Genomic DNA, 18289 nt, shown 5'->3' with positions numbered 1-18289 from the left:
GGACATATGGATGGCCAATAGACATATGAAAAGATGTTCAAATCCACTAATTATCAGACAAATACAAATTAGAACCACAGTGAGTTATCACCTCACACCTGTCACAATGGCTATCATCAGTAACTAAACTAACAAGCAAAACAGATACAGATTCATAGATGGAGAGCACATGACAGCTGGTGTGGGGGGACTGAGAGGGTGGAGGGATTGGGCGAAAAGGAAAAAGGACTCATGGGCATGGGCAACAGTGTGGTGATCACTGGAAGGAGGGATTATAAGGGGACTAAGTGGTAATGGAAAAAATACAATAAAAATAAAAAATATCGCAAACAAGTGTTGTTGAGGATGTGTGGAGAAAAGGGAACCCTGATGCCCTGTTGGTAGGAATGCAGACTGGTGCTGCCACTATGGAAAGCAGTATGGAGTTATCTGAAAAAATTAAAAATGAAACTGCTATGATCGAGCGATTCCACTTCCATAAATATACCTGGAGAAACCCGAGACACTAATTAACAAAAGAATATATGCACCTTTATGTTCATTACAGCACTATTTACAATCGCCAAGATTTGGAAGCAGCCAAGTGTCCATCAGTAGATGAGTGCATAAAGAAGCTGGGGTGCATTTGGATTGCTACTCTGTTAAAAAAAAGAAACAGCAACAAAAACAACAAAAATCTTATCTTTTGTGACAGCATGGTCGGACCCAGAGAGTATTATGCTCAGTGAAATAAGACAGTCAGAGAAAGACAACTATCAAATAATTTCACTCATAGGTGGAATATAATTAACAATATAAACTAGGAAACAAAATAGAAACAGAGTTGTGGATGCTGATAATAGACTGTCAGAAGGGACAGATTTTGAGAGGCTGGGTGAAGAAGATGAAGGGATGAAGCAAAAAAGAAAAACTCATGAACACAGACAATAGTATGGTGGTTATCAAAGAGAAAAGTAGTAGAGGGAAATAAATAGGGTAAAGAGTGGGGTAAATGGTGATGGAAGGAGATGACTTGGGGTGGTGAACACACAATCCAAAATACAGATGATATCTTATAGAACTGTACACCTGAAACCTAAATTATTTTATTAACCAATGGCACCCTAATAAATTCAATGAAAACTGAAATAAAAATAAAGAAGTGACTCACATAGAACTTTTATGGTATGGGTAATTCCTGCTAGCTTAAAGCTTGGCTTTGGCGTTGCCACCACAAATGCCTCCTGTGTATGTAGCTGGTTCAAGGTAGAACCCCTTTATCACTGCACTGAATGGAAGAAGTCGAACACTGAGGAAGAGTGCATATGGTATGACTCTATTTACTTGAAGTGCTAGAGAGGGAAAACCTTGTCTGTGGTGGTAGAAGTTAGTGATTTTCTGGAGCAGGGGCTGGGGATGGAGGATGACTACAAAGAGATGCAAGAGACCTTTCTGGAGAGATGGAAAGCCTCCGCCATATCTTGAATGGGTGATAGTTACATGATATACATTGGACAAGAGTCATTGACTTACACAATGAAAATATAGAATTTTACTGTAAGTAAAGTAAACCTAAATGCATTTAGTTAAAAATTTAATAAAATAATTTGTCTTATACCTATTCTTAACCAGAAAAAGAAGTGGAAGACAATTATCCCAACATATTTTAAGAAGCTAGTACCACTTTTATTTTTAAACATTTTTTTGTGGTATGAACACCTAACATGAAATATATTCTCATACCAAATTTTTAAGTGCAAATACAGTATTGTTAACTATAGGCACAATATCGTACAGCAGATTTCTAGAATTTATTCATCTTGTATAACTGAACTCCCTGTTTTCCCTTCCCCTACCACCAATTCCTCGCAACAACCATTTTGCTCTCTGTTTCTATGACTATTTTAGATTCCTTATATGAAGAGTATTTGTTCTGCAACTGGCTTTTTTCACTTCACATGTTGTCCTCCAGGTTTATTCATGTTGTCACATATGGCAGGATTTATAAAATTCTGTTGTATATATGCCACACTTTCTTTATCAATTCATCTGTCATTTTGAGAAGACTACAGAAAATTGAAGTGTAACCATACTCATAGGTGCAAATTATGAGCAAAAATTCTAGTAATACTTAAAATGATAATCCATCATGATTTATTGGTTTTATTCAGGGTGGCAAGATTAGTTTAACATTGGGAAGACAATCAATGTGATTCATCACAATAACTGATTAGAAGAGAAAAACCCTCATTTTAAGAAGTGCAGAAAAAACATTTGATGTAATTTGACATCCATTCTTGTTAAAACTCTTAGTTATGGAAGAATATTTCTTAAATTGATAGTCTCTAAAGGAAAACATACAAACTAGAGTCAACTTAATAGCCAAACATTGAAAACTTTCTCCCCTTTAAAAAAATTATATTTTATTGATCATGCTATTGCATTTGCCCTGATTTTCCTCCTCTGTCCCCCTCCACCCAGCATCCCTCACTCACACAGGCAATCCCCACACCTTGTTCATGGCCATGGGTAATGCATTTAAGTTCTTTGGCTACTCCATTTCCTATATGGTACTTTAAAGCTCCATGGCTAATTGGTAACTACCTATTTATACTTCTTAATCCCCTCACCTCTTCACCCATTCCTCTATACCCCTCTTCCATCAGGCAACCATAAAAATGCTTTGCATATGCATGAATCTGTGTCTGTTCTTTATGTTTGCTTAGATCCAAACTTAGATTAGTTTGGTTTTTAGATTCAACTGTGGATAGATATGTATTTTTGCCATTTTTTTATTTTCTCTGTATCTTTTCTTTTTTTTTTAAATATATTTTATTGATTATACCATTACAGTTGTTCTATTCCCCTCCTTCACTCCCCTCCACCCGCACACTCCCTCCCCCACCATTCTCCCCCTCTTAGTTTATAACCACGTGTCTCAAGTTCTTTAGATTCTATATTTCCCTCACTATTCTCGCCCTCCCCCCTATCTATTTTCTACCTACCATCTATGCTATTTTCTGTGCCTTCTCCCCCCTTCTCTTCCTCCCACCCCCCTATTTCTAACCCTCTATGTGTTCTTCATTTCTATGGTTCCACTCCTGATCTAGCTGTCCTCTTGGTTTGCTTTCGTTTTAGGTGTGGTTGTTAATAGCTGTGTGTTTGCTGTCCTTTCACTGTTCATATTTTTCATCTTCTTTTTCTTATATAAGTCCCTTTAGCATTTCATATAATAAGGGCTTGGTGATGATGAACTCTTTGAACTTGACCTTATCTGAGAAGCACTTTATCTGTCCTTCCATTCTAAATGAAAGTTTTGCTGGATAAAGCAATCTTGGCTGTAGGTCTTTGGATTTCATGACTTGGAATACTTCTTTCCAGCCCCTTCTTGCCTGTAAGGTCTCTTTTGAGAAATCCGCTGACAGTCTGATGGGCATTCCTTTGTAGGTGACTGTCCCCTTATCCCTTGATGCTTCTAGGATTCTCTCCTTCATTTTAGTCTTGGCTAATGTAATTATGATGTGCCTTGGTGTGTTCCTTCTTGGGTCCAACTTCTTTGGGACTCAACTTCTTCTTCTCTGAGCTTCCTGGATTTTCTGGAAGTTGATTTCCTTTGTAAGATGGGGGAAGTTCTCCTTTATTATTTGTTCAAATATGTTTTCCACTCGTGGCTGTTTCTTTCCCTCTTCTGGTACCCCTATAATGCGGATGTTGGAATGTTTAAAGATGTCCTGGAGGTTCCTAAGCCTCTCCTCATTTTTTTGAATTCTCATTTCTTCATTCCTTTCTGGTCGGATGTTTCGTTCTTCTTTCTGGTCCATTCCATTGATTTGAGTCCCAGTTTCCTTTCCATCACTATTGGTTTCCTGGACATCTCCCTTCATTTTAATTAGTTTAGCCTTCATATGTTCCTCTAATTTGGGACTATAATCAACCAGTTCTGTGAGCATCCTGGTAAATAGTGTCTTGAATTGTGCTTCTGAGAGGCTGGCAATCTGTTGGTCGCTTAGAGTTATTGGCTCTGGGACTTTGAGTTCTTCTTGCACCATCTTTTGGGCTGTTCGTGCCTGTTACTTAGCAGGATCGGAGCCCTAAAGTGTTCACTAGAGCAGGGCAACTAAGTCGCTGGGTTGTGACGTTGTATGTGGGGGCGGGGTCAAAGAGGGACAATGGCTTCCTGTCTGCTGCCTGCCGCTGTGTCCCCCACTGGTGCCGCAGCCACCACCGTCACCAGGCCCACGGGTTTCCTTCCACTGCATGCTAGTGTGCCACCACCGTCAGCCCTCCACCACTGGGTTCACCCCCTGGGGCCTGCGTGGTCCGTCTCACTGTGCGCGAATGTGCGACCGCGGTCAGTCTGCTCCACACCCTGACTGGTTCCAGGCTGCCTGCGCGCATAGGTCGGGGGATCTGTCCTGCCCGACCCAGCTCCGCTGCTGGCTCTGCCTCTCTTACCATCCCCGTTGAACGGTTCGTAGTTGTCGGACTTCCGTATAATTCAATTTTCTGGTCTTTGAGTGTGTCCTTGTTCTCCAAACCTTTGTTGTATTCAAACTTGGCTGTGGGAGAAGGCACAGTGTTTCCACCTATGCCTCCATCTTGGCGGAAGTCTATTTTTGCCATTTTATTGTTCATAGTTTTGATCTTCTTTTTCTTAAATAGGTCCCTTTAACATTTTATGTAGTAATGGTGTGGTGATGATAAGCTCCTTTAGTTTTTCCTTGTCTGGGAAGCTCTTCAGTTCTAAATGATATCTTTGCTGGGTAGAGCAATCTCGGCTGTAGGTTCCTGCTTTTCATGACTGTAGTAGGTGTCCTGTAGAATCCAGTACACAGCCTCCCCTATCACCCAAGCTGGGTATTCAAGGTACACCCTTTGTGTGTGCTAAGTACAACCTTCACTTGTAGTTGAGACTTGGTTGCTGTTGGCAGGTCAGTAGGAGGGATTTACACAAGTCAGTCAGCTGCAAGGACCAGCTATGACCACTGACCACTGACTACCAACCTCCATCCTCCATGGAGGATCAGCTGTGCAGGGGCAGGGTGGTGGTGCTCCAATGTGTTCTGTAGCTGCAGTACTGGGTGCACTGGCTCTAAGGTTTCCTGGATGGTGCAGGCCAATGTCAGCCCCAACCTGTGTTTTGACCAGGGCCACCCTTCCTGAGCTATAAAGCAATCTGAAATGGCTGCTACTTGTGCTGGGCTTAGAGATTCCCAGGAGGAGTCTGGGCTGGCTGAATCTAGGCTGGCTGTTGCTAGTGTTGGGCCTGGGGCTCACTGGGGCCAGCTGTTTGTTTGGTAGGATTTTGGAAGTTGTGCAGTATGAGCCAAGGCCAGCCATTCATATGGAAAAACTGCTTGGGTGGGCCTGTAAGTTGTGTGGGACTGAGTCTCTGGGGATCTCCAAGGCAGGTCAAACAGTATTAGCCAAGCTGATGTGGTCTCAGATGTGGCACCAGCTTGCTGGCTCTATGGCTCAGTCTGAATGGATGCGATTTCTTTAATTCCATGGTTGTCAGGCTTCCACTGAACTTGATTTCTGTCAGTTCTGAGTGATGGTTGTTCTATATTTTAGTGTAATATTGATGTGTTTGTGTGAAGAGGTGAGCTATGTCTGCCTATGCCACCTTGACAAGAAGTCTGAAAACTTTCTCCTTTGGTATGAGGAACAAGGAAGAATGTTAGCTTTCACCATATTTCAACATTATTTCTAGCCAACAGAATAAAATCAAGAAAGAAATAAACCAGAAAGGATTAGATACAGAAAAAAATGCCTGTTGTTATTTGTAGATGAGATGATTGTGTACTTAAAGAACTAAAAAGAATGTATAAGTAAATTACAAGATTGAAAGTTTAGAAGATTATCATACACAAATTCATATATAAAAGTTAATGGATTTAAAATAGCAGTAAGTAAATTATAGCTTAAAAAGTTATTAAAATAATTAAGAGTGTTATGGGGCAGAAACTAATAATTACTTTTCCGAGTTTTATTTAGGTACTACGGATAAATAAAATTGTCATATGTTTAGAGTGTACAATGTGATGATTTGATGTGTTGAAAACATACACATTGTAAAGTGATTCCCATAATGGAGTTAATTAATACATCTGTCACCTCATATAGTTGTTTTTTTTTTTTCTGAAAATGCTTAAGATTTGCTCTCAGCAATTTCAACTGTCAATACAGTATTTTTAACCATAGTCACTGTGCTGCACATCAGAACCTCAGAACTTACAGCTGAACATCTGTATCCTTTGAGCAACCTCTTGCCCTTCCCTGACCCCAGCACCTGGCAAGCAATTTTCTACTCTCTGTTTCTATGAGTTTGACTTTCTTTTTTATTATTATGTAGATTCCAAATATAAGTGAGATCATATCATGTTTGTCTCTCTTTGTCTGGCTTATTTCACATAGCATAATGCCCTCCAGTTTCATCTGTGTTGTGCAAATGGCAGGGTTTCCTTTTCTTTTTTTAAATTTAATTATTGTTCAAGTACAGTTTTCTATTTTACTCCCATCCCAGCTCATGACCCCCAGTGCTCCCCACCTCTCTCCCATTTCCACCCCCTTTAGTTGTTGTCCATGTGTTCTTTATACTAGTTCCTGTAAATCCTTCCCCTTTTCCCCCTGAAATTCCCTCCCCTCTCTTCTCTGGTGACTGTCCCCCTGTTCTCTGTTTCAGTGTCTTTGGTTATATTTTGCTTGCTTGTTTGTTCTGTTGTTTAGGTTCCTGTTAAAGGTGAGATCATATGGTATTTGTCTTTGAACACCTGACTTATTTCACTCAGCATAATGTTTTCCATTTCCATCCATGCTGTTGCAAAGGGTAGTCTATGGCCATACCACCCTGAACGCACCCGATCTCGTTTGATCTTGGAAGCTAAGCAGGGTCGGGCCTGGTTAGTACTTGGATGGGAGGGTTTCCTTTTCTGAAGCTGAGTAGAATTTCACTATGTATATATACCACATTTGAAAAATCCACCCATTCATCAACAAACACTTAGATTGTTCCCATATCTTGGCTATTCTGAGTAATGCTGCAATGACTGTGGAAGAATGGATATCTTTTCTAGTTAGTGATTTTGCTTTTTTCAGATATATACAGGGGGAAGCAAAAGTAGGTTTACAGTTGGTCATATGGAAAATAATATGATAATTAATAAGTAATTCAAGAATAAACTCTGTGTTTCATAAACTCAAAACTGTAAACTTACCTTTGTCCCTTCCTGTATAGCCAGAAGTGAAATTGCTGGATCATATAGTAGTTCTCTTTTTAATTTCTTGAGACCACTCAAGAAATTAAAATGTTTTTTATGATGGCTCTATCAATTCACACTGCCACCAACAGTGTACAAGAGTTCCTTTTCTCCACATCCTTGTCAACATTTGTTATCTCTTATCCTTTTGATAATAGCTATCTTACCAGGTATAAGGGGATATCTGTTTGTGGTTTTGATTTTTATCACTGCTAATTAGTAATGTTTAGCATCTTTTCATGTATTAATTGGACACTTGTATGTCTTCTTTGAGAAAATGTCTGTTAAAGTCCTTTGCCTATTTTATTTTACTTTTTTGATACCGAGTTGTAAGAGTTTTTTATGTATTTTGGATATTAATCTCTTATTATATGTGTAGCTTGCAGATATTTTCTCCCATTCCATAGATTGCTCTTTCATTTTGTTGATGGTTTCCTTTGCTATGCAGAAACTTTCAGTTTAATATAGCCCCAAATCTTCACTTTTGCATTTTTGCTTTTGCTTTTGATGTCAAATCTAAAAAAATATATAGCTAAGATGAATGAATGTCAAGGAACTTAAACCATATATTCTTTTAGGGGTTTTATCATGGGTCTTACATTTAACTCTTTATTCCATTTTGAATGTTTATGAATAGTGTGAGCTAAGAGCCCAGTTTCATTCTTTTCCATGGGGATATCCAGTTTTCTCACCACCATTTATTTATGAGACTATATGTCCTCATTCTTGGTGCCTTTGTTGAAAATGAATTGACCAGGTATACTTAGTTTTATTCTTGAGCTCTCTATTCTGTCCCATAGGTCTATGTGTCTGTTTTTTCACCAGTACCAAGGTTTTTGATTACTATAGCTTTGTAATGTAGTTTGGAATTAGGAAGAGTGATGTCTCCAGCTTTGCTCTTCTTGCTCAAGATTATTTTAGCTATCTGGGGCCTGAAGTAGTTAGCAGGATCTGTATCCCTTTGATATGTTTGGAGCCCTGGCTGCTGCTTTCTTTGCCTCTCCCACCCTACAGTCATACAGCTCACCTCCGTATTCTGGATGGGGTGAGAAAGAAGTGGGTCCCCTGGGCAGGATACCACATTATGGGGAAGCTAGGTGCTCCCTCACAGGCAGTAGCTTTCTCTCATGGAAGAAGTCTTGCACCGTGAAGATCTCTCTTGTCACCAAGCTCTGTCAGTTGAGGGAGAGGTGACACAGGCAAAGTGAAACTGTTCTTCTTACTCTCTTCAGTGTGTCCAATCTTAGATTGTTTTGCTCCAAGAGCACGCCTGAACTTTTCTGTTGGACTTGCAAACTTCTACTCTTTTCAATGAGTGGTTGTTAAAACTGGTGCTCTTGGGAAAGGGAGGAGGGGAAGATGGTAGAAAATTTCAGTTCTGCCATCTTGTTGCCACCATTCTCCAGAAGCTGAAAATTATTAATCAAAATCTCCCTCTCTTTTGGTGCACATAGCTAGGCTACCTTTCCTGGACTCTCTTAAAATTAGGTTTGGCCACTTGACTAAGTGAACAGAGAGGAGCAGTATCAGGAATTCGATTCAAAGCACACGTTTAAGTGTATCATGTCATTTTTTTTACCCTTCATCATGAGAATGGTATTTCCTAAATAAGGGATGTTCCTTTAGTGCAGGTACTGGGATTAAACCAATACTCAGAGTAGAGCAGGGCTATAGCTGACTTACAGCCAGTATGTAACACAAAAAAGAAATAAACTTTTGTTGATGTAAGCCCCTAAAATTTTGAGATTTCTTGTTACCATAAAATAACCTAATGAAAGTTTGATGGATCATCAGTCTTTGACACACCTGCACACTCTCTTATTCTTGTAATATTTCTTTCCTTGGATATCAGGACACCAAACTGTGGTGGCAACTTTCCTCGCAAGTCCCCCAGTCTGCCATGGATGAAAGTAAACATGACTGAAACATGATGTGATCTGCTTGGGGAGGAGAGGTGGCCAGTTTCCCAGAGGAAAAAGGCCTTCAGCAGTGGTCAGTTTCTCAGGGGAAAAAGGCGTTGAGTTCCCTCCTCCAAGGGCTTTTATTGGGTTGTAATACACAGAAATACAGGGCAGCAAGGGTCAAACAGTAGATAATATTTCAAAGAAATCTGAGGGCTTAGTCCGAGTCAGAGTCTGTCAGGAAGAGAGTTTTAGAGTTTCCTGCTGGAACCGTTTACATATGAATGAAAGCACTCTTAGCAGAGCAGATTTCACAGGTTTATCAGGGAGTCTTTGGGATGCCAGATTTTTCTTCAGGACACGCTCTAGCAAGGCAAGGAGCTGCACCCTTCCCAACAGGTATTCAGGCTTAATGGGATTAAGGAAGCGCTTCTCCCAGGGGGCATGGGGACTCAGGCTATCTCAAAGCCAGGGGTGAAGGTGGGGTGGGGGCAAGAGTCCATGCTCTTTGTTGCAGCTCCCCCCCACCAGTCCTTCCATGAAGGCCTCCCAAGTGATTGTGTCTGGCCTACTATGCCCCTCCTCTGAGGGGTCTTACCTGTCAAGGACTTCTGACCATGCTTCAGGGGCATGTAAAGGAAACTGAGGCAGCATTTGCTGCCAGAGACAAGCTTTGTCTCCTGCAGTTCACATTCCAGAGGTCACTGACTTATCCTTAGCCACAGGGGGTAGGAGTTACAATTCCTGAAACCAGGCAGAATGGTGTACAACACCAAACCTCTCCTTTCCTCTAACTACTCGATTTTAAGTATCTTTTTCTACTCCACCAGCCCTAAAATGTTGGGGTGTCTGTTGGGGTGTCTGTTGGGGTGCCTTAGGCTTATTCCTTGGAGTCTCTGGATAATTTCTAGTCATTCATCTCTGAGGGGTTTCTTCTATTCCTGTGTTTTTAAAAAAGCCATTTATATGCCAATGAATCCTAACTTTGTTTTTCCATCTAAGATCTTTCTTTGAACTTCAGAGTTAAATAATCAAATAGTTGACACATCCCCTAACATGTCAACTAGGCATCTAAAATACACCTGTTCAAAACTAAATTTCATACACTGCTTGCCCGTATTTACTCTTTCCCCAGACTTCTCCGCTACTGAAACTGTCAACTCTGTTCTTGCATTCCTCAGCCCTAAATCATAGAACCACCCTTGACTCTCTCCCTTGCATCTCATATGTCTTCAAAATATATTCAGAATCCACTGCTTGCCACATCCAGGGTTGTGGGAAGTTTAGCCAAAATGAATTCCATATAGCAAAAGATGCATAAAGGGGCTAAGAATTCATGTAAGAAGGTATATATAGTGAAATTTACTGAGGAATTTAGGTGTGGCAAGGAGAGGAGTGGCAATGTGAGAGGAAGAGGAGGAGTGAAGGTCCTGTGTTGAAGGGCGTTCGAAGGGTTGTTGGAGCAAGAATACTAGAAAATGCGATCCAGAAAGATAGAAGGTCATGGTCAAGGAATGGAAAGCTTTAGTAATGTGTAATGACAAGGTCAAGAGGAAGATTATGGGAGTGAATTCGATTTAAGGACGATAAATAGTAGGAGAAGAAGGTAGATGACTAACTGTTCCATAAGGTGTCTCTGGGAGGCAGGGTATCTAGAAAGTCTTCCAAGGGGGAGATAATGTTGTGAGAAGGATCTGGAAGAATGGGCAGGCTTTCTCCAGGGGGGATAGTAAACGCAAGCCGTTTCTGGGAGAGGTAACAGCATGAGCAACGATAAGACTCTGTGAAAGTTCCTAATGTATTTGGAAAGCATGGAGACATCTTATTTGAATGGAGCAGCAGATGGGTGTTCAGAAGCAGAGGACATTGAGGCTTAGCCGGTGCTAGCGGCAGTGACAGTAGTTGGCTCTGTATTTTGAGAACTGCAAACTCAGCGGGAGAGCCTGGGTAATTTGATTGCATCAACCGCCGTAGCCCATCCTGTATAAAAGAGTTCTCTGTAGAGTCATTAACTTTGCTTACTTGGTTGTTAAATTACCGACTGTTCCTGCTGATGTGTTTGTAGAGAAATTCACAGATGTTGCTGATATTTTAAACCCAGCCATGTTGGTTTTGAACAGTGATTGTTTTTGTCTTTCGTGGAAAAAAAAACTTGCTTGCACAGCATCCTTGGAAGGAGACATTATAAGGTCAAACATTTTTGTTGGATGTCTCAAGCTACTGATTGAAATAACATTCTGTTAGTACCTTTGCCCTCCCTTCTAACTGATGGAGACGTGTCAACGATGGGTAAATATGGTAGGTTTTCTTCCATTTCCAGACAAAAACAGCTTTTGAAACTAGACTATTATGTCTCTGATGTGCTTTTTTTGTTATTTTTCTGTAGGTAAAATATGACATCTGATAATGTCAGTATTAAATATTTTTTCAGCTTCCACAACACTTTTTATTCAGTAGAAACATTAACACAATACTATCAAAGACAATAGGTTTATTAATTAGTATTAAGAATTTAGCCAATTTTGGAAGTTTTATCAATTGTATTATATCTGTCTAAAGAAATCTAAGTATTAAAATGCTTTCTTCAGTGTTGTAGAAAATTTTAGATCGAGTTGCTGATGTAATAGAATCATAAAGACCATCTATAAAAGCATAAATAACTGAATCTCAAAGAATTAAACTCAAAGCAGAATGGGAAGAGCAAGATAAAAGTTATTATATATTGCATGCTTGCTTGAAAGAATTTTTTAAAAATATTTTATTCATTTATCTTTAGAAGGGAAGGGAAGGAGAGAGGAAGAGAAACATCAATGTATGGTTGCTTCTTGTGCATTCCTGGCTGGGAACTGGCCCCTGTCGGGAACTGGCCTGCAACCCAGGAATGTGCCCTCACTGGGAATCAAACCGTGATTGTCTGGTTCACAGGCCTGTGCTCAATCCACTGAGCTACACCAGCCAGGGCTGCTTGAAAGAATTTTTAAATACTTGAGAAGGTAGAAGGCAGACATTCCAAGCCATTGAACAGAAAGATGTGAAACAAGTAAATAACTTTTGGTTTGTTATTTTCTTTTCCAATTAGAGAAGAAGCAGGGAAACTGAATCCATGGAAACTGACTTGACCATCCCTAAATGACAAATAAGTTATAATTTATATTGTTACAGAAATTTAAAAATTCAATGGAGACATTTAAATTCTAACTAAAACTATTTCTATAGGCAGAACATATGTAATTGCTGAAATTGTAACTAGGAAATTAGCTAATGACCTATCACACAGTGGTAAATCTTTTAATATTTTTTGATGATATAGAAGATGAAACTTTGAAAATTTTAAGCCTCCTTTAATTGGTCATTTATTATAGGCATTTTTTTCCATCACCACTTGTGCCCCCTATATATTCTTCCACTTCTACCTACCTGCTCCGACCTGCAATCACCACACTGTTTTCCGTGCCCATGAGTTATTTCTATTTTTTTTTCTTTTGGCTCAACCCCCCTCTCCAGCACCATCCCTACCCCAAGCTGTCAGCCTGCTCTCTATCTATGAGTCTGTCGCTATTTTGCTTGTTAGTTTGATTTGTTCATTAGATTCCACATATGAGTGAAATCACATGGTACTTGTCTTTTCTGGGACTGATTTATAAACTGAATTCTTATAACAGGCTATGAGGTGGGTATCATTTCTGCCATTTTACAGAAAAAGCAACTGAGGGCCACAGAGCTCATAGAGTATGCCAAAATCCCATGGCCAGAAAATGCGGTGTTTGAGTGTAGAGGGAGCTGTCACTCACCCTGTGTTCCGGTAGCCTTCCCATGGCCCACAGGAAGCATTCAAAGAATATTTACTGAGTAAGTGAATGTTTTAATGGAATTAAACATATAAAATAAAGAGGAAGAAATAATAAAATAAAATACATAAAATTAAAGAGAGTTCTCTGAGGCCATTCTTCTACTACAGATTTTAAAGCTTTTTCCCTTCTCACCTAATTATTTTATCATTTCAACTTTTTAACATGTTAGGTGGTTAAGACTTTAAGGCTTTGTAAATATCTAGAAACATCTTATAAGTCTTGGAATCTAAGGGTCATGATTTCTGAAAAATCAGTGACTTTGTTCAGGAAAACCGCTGGTATCCAAATAAAAGGCCTCAGGCTCAAACTGTAAGGTCTCACCTTCTGCCTCCCCTGTGTTCAAAGTCTCCACATCCAAGTCCTGCTCTTCCCAAGATTTGAGCGGGGGTGGCGGGGGGCAGTTGTATCACTCAGGAGCAGACTGTGCTCCCCTTCTTTGCGTTTCCCTATACAACCCGAGGTATTTTTTTATTACTTCTGGTCCACAGGGTTCAAGGGTTATTGGTAATTTGGGTTAACAAATAGTCAGTAAGACCCTACTGCTTGTGTAATAAACATCCAGATTTTGTATTTGGATCTTTATCTTTCTCCATGGTCTAGTCCCATCCCAACTTCTGTTTATCTCCATAAATGCCCTCTCTTCTAAACTATTTGACTAATTATTTCTTATGCTATGTGCATTCCCATGCCGCACTTTTTTTTTTTCTGGGAGAAGTCCGATGTCAATCACGCACGGCTTAAGACCCAGAAGAACCATGTGATTTATGGTTGGACCTGCATAGTTGTGAGGAAAGCTGGATGCTTGTCCTTTACTAAATTATTCATATTGAAGTTCTACAAATTCTCAAGTTTACTTGTAGGCTGCACTTGGTTTCTAGACCAAATAATTGGGGGCAAAGGGATTGATTCCTTACCGTGGTTTGCCTTGGGAGTTTAGATGTAGCTTCACTTTTAAGATATACAAACCTCTAATACACATCTGAATAAATGTGACCAAGCCGGTCTTTCTTGGTGTGAGTTGAGAAAAAAAACGTGTGAGTGCAGAGGGGGCAAATGTTTCTGGTTGCAGCGGGTGTGGGGGCTGTTAAAAGAGCCTGTGTACCCATTACTGCTGTGGTTAGTTCATGGTGTTTCTGTTGATTTATTGAAAAATTGTGAGGTAATTTGATGATTTCAGTGTACAAAACAGCACCCATTTTAAAAATGCTTCTGGGAAGGCGAGAAAGGGTGTAGAGAAAACAAGACCAGGCTTAGTCACTGGAGAACTACTTCGGGAATTCTCAGGATCATGCGTCTGAAATGAATCAAAAACGGTCCATGTGTTGGATTTGTCAGAAGCACACTAATCTCAAGCTCATTCACATACATACATCCCATTTTAAAAGTTTCATTATTTGATTTAATATTAAATGATTATTCTTCACAAGTCCTCTTAGAGGTTAATTGTACAATGCTAGGAGTTAAAGGTAGATGTAAATAGAAGTCAAATATTTTAATTTGCAAATGCTAATTAATTCTGCATAACTAAGCTTTATCATGTGAAGATTGATGGAAACTTCATAAGCCAGACAGTTTTTCATGCAGCTGTGATCAGTGAGTTTCCAGTAGAAAAGAAAAACACAATTTGCATATGCAAACCAGTACAGCTTGAACAATGGCTTTATTGTTGTTATTTAAATGAGGAGTAATTAATTAGCATTCATATAGCATGCTAGCTTTTACTTCGTTAATTGTACAGATCCAAATTTCAAAATCAAAACAATGCATATTTGGCTCCCATTTGCCAAATTCAACATAAACCGAGACATTTTAAATTCAGAAAATTGTCAGAGGGAATCCCACTCTGGTAGGACCCATTTGTCTCTCAGCATTGTTTCAACTATGTATCTTGAAAATAGGAGAGAAATATTTTCCTTTCTGAAATAAAATTGGAGAACTTAAAAACAAGAGAAAGTAACCATGAAGAGAAATTCAAAACACAAAAAGATAACAATGGAACACCATTCAGAGCTCAGATTTCTGAGCCAACTGATACATGAGCTGAGGCTGAATTGACTTCCTTACTTGCAGAAGGCTGGTTCTGCCTTTCTCTCTGCATTTGCTCTGACTCTCAGCTCACCTGCAAAGAAGAGATGCCTGGCAGATCCTAGCTCACCAGTGCAGCCGGTTAGCTCAGGTTGCTGGGGCTGCACCGTTTTCCAGGCACTGCCTCAATGGTCCCTCATTTAGAAATCCTTAGGGTGAATGACCCAGCCTGAGGATTCTGTGGAATTCAGTGATTTCTTCACCTGCCTGCGTAGAACAGGGGCTGCAGCGTTCAAAATTACACCTAGAACTCCGGTGCAGTTAGATTTCTGGATATGATTCAGGTTCTGCTGATCAGAGACATTTGCTTGGGACTCAAATCTGAGGTGGGCAATGAGCCTTCTTTCTGTTTGTATGGGTCTCAGCAGAGCCAGGGCGGTTCTGAAACCAGCGAGCGTGCAGGCATCTTTTACCCGTCAGATGGCAGCCTTCTGATGTTGGAAAATGGCAGAAGCACAGCTCTGGAGACTTCCAGGCACTGCGATGTAATTTCAAAGTTGTTCTTAGAAGCGCAGCCCAGTTTCTTTCTGCAGCCTTCCTAGTGATTCAGGAATGTGTTTAATAGCCTGTGATAAGAGTATTTTCTTAAAGCAGCTAGCACGGAGTTTGTTTTTGGCAATGGAACTGTTACCCTATTGGTATCACGATTCCCAAGAAAGTTGTTGGGGGAGCTTCTGGGGATGGCAGCCTTATCTGTTTGGATGTGAAAGCAGAAAGGGTGTGCTGCCTTCAGAATATGCATCACCTGTTTTTATTTGTGCCAGTGGCCTAATGAAAAGAATACATGATAAGCTCAGGGTTTAAATTCCATTTTTAAGAAACAGTCAGAGAAGCAAGGTGTCTGTGGATGCCCTCCCAAACATCTACATTTTGTAGCCACAGGCTGAAGCAATTGCAAATCCGACGTGGTTGGCCTTTGTGGGCTGCTGAACGGCAGCAAGAGTTGTACACTTCTAGCGCCACGCGGTCTTGTGTGTGTGTGTGTGTGTGCGTGTGTGTTGTGGGTGGGGAAAAAAGATGATTCTGGGGAAGAGAGGATTGGAAGAAAGGTGTTGAACAGATTCAAACCCTAATGAATCTTCCTCCCCAGTAGGATCAGACCCTTCTCTCTGATTGCTTCATGTAAAGCTCTCACCTGGAACAAATGACCTAACAGAGGGGGTGCCTGTTCTCCTCCCAGGTCTACTCTCTCTCCACCTTCAGATTCTCAGTTTTTCTATTCCTGACAGCTACTGAGTTGGGCTCCCCAGTAAGATACATGTCTTGCCAGGAGGAGAAGGCTCACACACTTAACGGATTGTAGGGTTTGATATTAGTGGAAACCAGGGAAGAATAGGTGGGAGTGGATTTTAAAGGCCCTAGACCAGGAAGAAAAGAACACGATTTTAGGTTAGGCTGAATTCATCAACTGGGGGCATGTACTGGACACTCTGGTTTTGAATAACTGAGAATGGCTTTCAGCATTTGCTTAGAGGGTTGACTGAATGAAACATGGGCTCGGGAGGTTGTACCCCATACTCAAGGACCCTAAGGTACCAGAAATGCCTTAGCTTAAGGCAGAAGAAGGAATTAAAAGACTTGAGGAGATAGAAATCCTGGAGTGGATTTATCATGTCCAACTTCCTCTTTCACCTGTGTTAGTGGCTTGTTGCTGCTGTGACAAATTGCCACGAACTCAATAGATAAGAATGACACAAATACATCATGCTCAGGTTCTGGAAATCAGAAGTTCCAAAATCAAGGTCTTGGCATGGCTGCGTTCCTTCTGGAAGCTCCAGGGACAGTCTGTTGCTTGCCTTTTCCAGCTACTAGAGGCCACTGCATTCCTGGACTCATGTCACCTTCTTTCATGTCAAAAGCCAGTGAGGTAGAATTTTCAAATCTCTCTCACACACATGAATGTACTGTCAGCCTCACATCTCCTTCTCTAACTCTGACCATCCTGCTTCCCTCTTATAAAGACCCCCATGATTACATTGGGCCCAATTTGTAATCTAGGATTATCTCCCATCTCAAGACCCTTAGTGTATTCTGCAAAGTCCCTTTTGCCAAGCAAGGTGCCCTATTCACAAGTCTTGGGATTAGGATGTGAAGATCTTTAGGGTGTGTTATTCTATCTGCCACATCCCTAACTGTGTCCTCTGTAAGGGGCCAGAGGGTTTGCCCTCCATCATAACATAGAGAAGTATGTCAAGGAGGGAAAAGTAAGAGTCTTTAAAAGACACTGGAGGAGAGGACTCTGAGGCTTGAAGGGCAGTGCAAAGGGCTCCCAGGAACCCTGGAACATAAATATGATCTAGCAGCCAAACCAACCTTAGTGGTTGGGAGGCTCAGAGGCAAAGTTCTGTCACTCCAATTTGTTTCTCAGCCCAATGTCCATTAGTGCTTGAAAGAAAAGGCTTGAAAATAAATATCAACAATTAAAATGAAATACTAAAATAAAACAATGAGACTGAGAGAAATGTTTTTTAGTTTTGGGAAATGTGTTGGAGAAGGTGGTGCACACAGGGGTGGCAGCCTGGGCCCCGGAAGCTCTCTGTGGCTGGTGGGTGTCTCAGTGCCATCACGTGGCATTGTTGGTTGTAGGAGCATAATTCATAGCAAGGGTAGGAAAAATGCCCTCTAAAAACTCAGAGAAGTAGGTATGGGGCAGACTTTTAGAAGGACCAAGATTATACCAAAGAATGGAAAAATGTTCTCCCCAGAGAAATAGTACTACTTACCACTAGTAACATTGATCACTTTTCATGTGGCGGCCTTGTACTAGGCACCTTATGTACATTACATAATTTAATCATTATGTTCTCAGTTTGTGGAATGAAGGTAAGTGAAACTTAGGAAGCTTAAGTAACATGTCTGATTATGCCCAGCTGGGAAGTGGGGGAGTACAGACTACCACTGGGTCCTTCTGTACATAGTGCAACAATTTCACCACATCCGACTCGGTAAGTGTGTCCCACATTCCCCTGTGACTGGGCAGCCTATGGAAAGCAAGCTGCACTCTATGCCCACACTGAGGTTTGGGAAAGTGAAATAACGAGCCAGAGGACACGTGGGCTCTTATTATAGAACTGGGACAAGAATCTAGGTTTCTGACTCCCAGCCTAGTGTTCTTCTGGCAATGATATACTGTCTGATTACAGGCTCATTCAGGAGCAAACAAAGTGCAGGAAATGAGATCAGCCTAGTCTACATGTGATGAAACAGACCACAG

The sequence above is a fragment of the Sturnira hondurensis genome, unplaced genomic scaffold, assembly GCF_014824575.4.
Source record: "Sturnira hondurensis isolate 20B ecotype Veracruz unplaced genomic scaffold, ASM1482457v3 Scaffold0016284, whole genome shotgun sequence".
Classification (NCBI taxonomy): Eukaryota; Metazoa; Chordata; class Mammalia; order Chiroptera; family Phyllostomidae; genus Sturnira; species Sturnira hondurensis.
The sequence above is the reverse complement of the archived record's forward strand: the minus strand, read 5'-3'. Positions refer to the sequence as shown.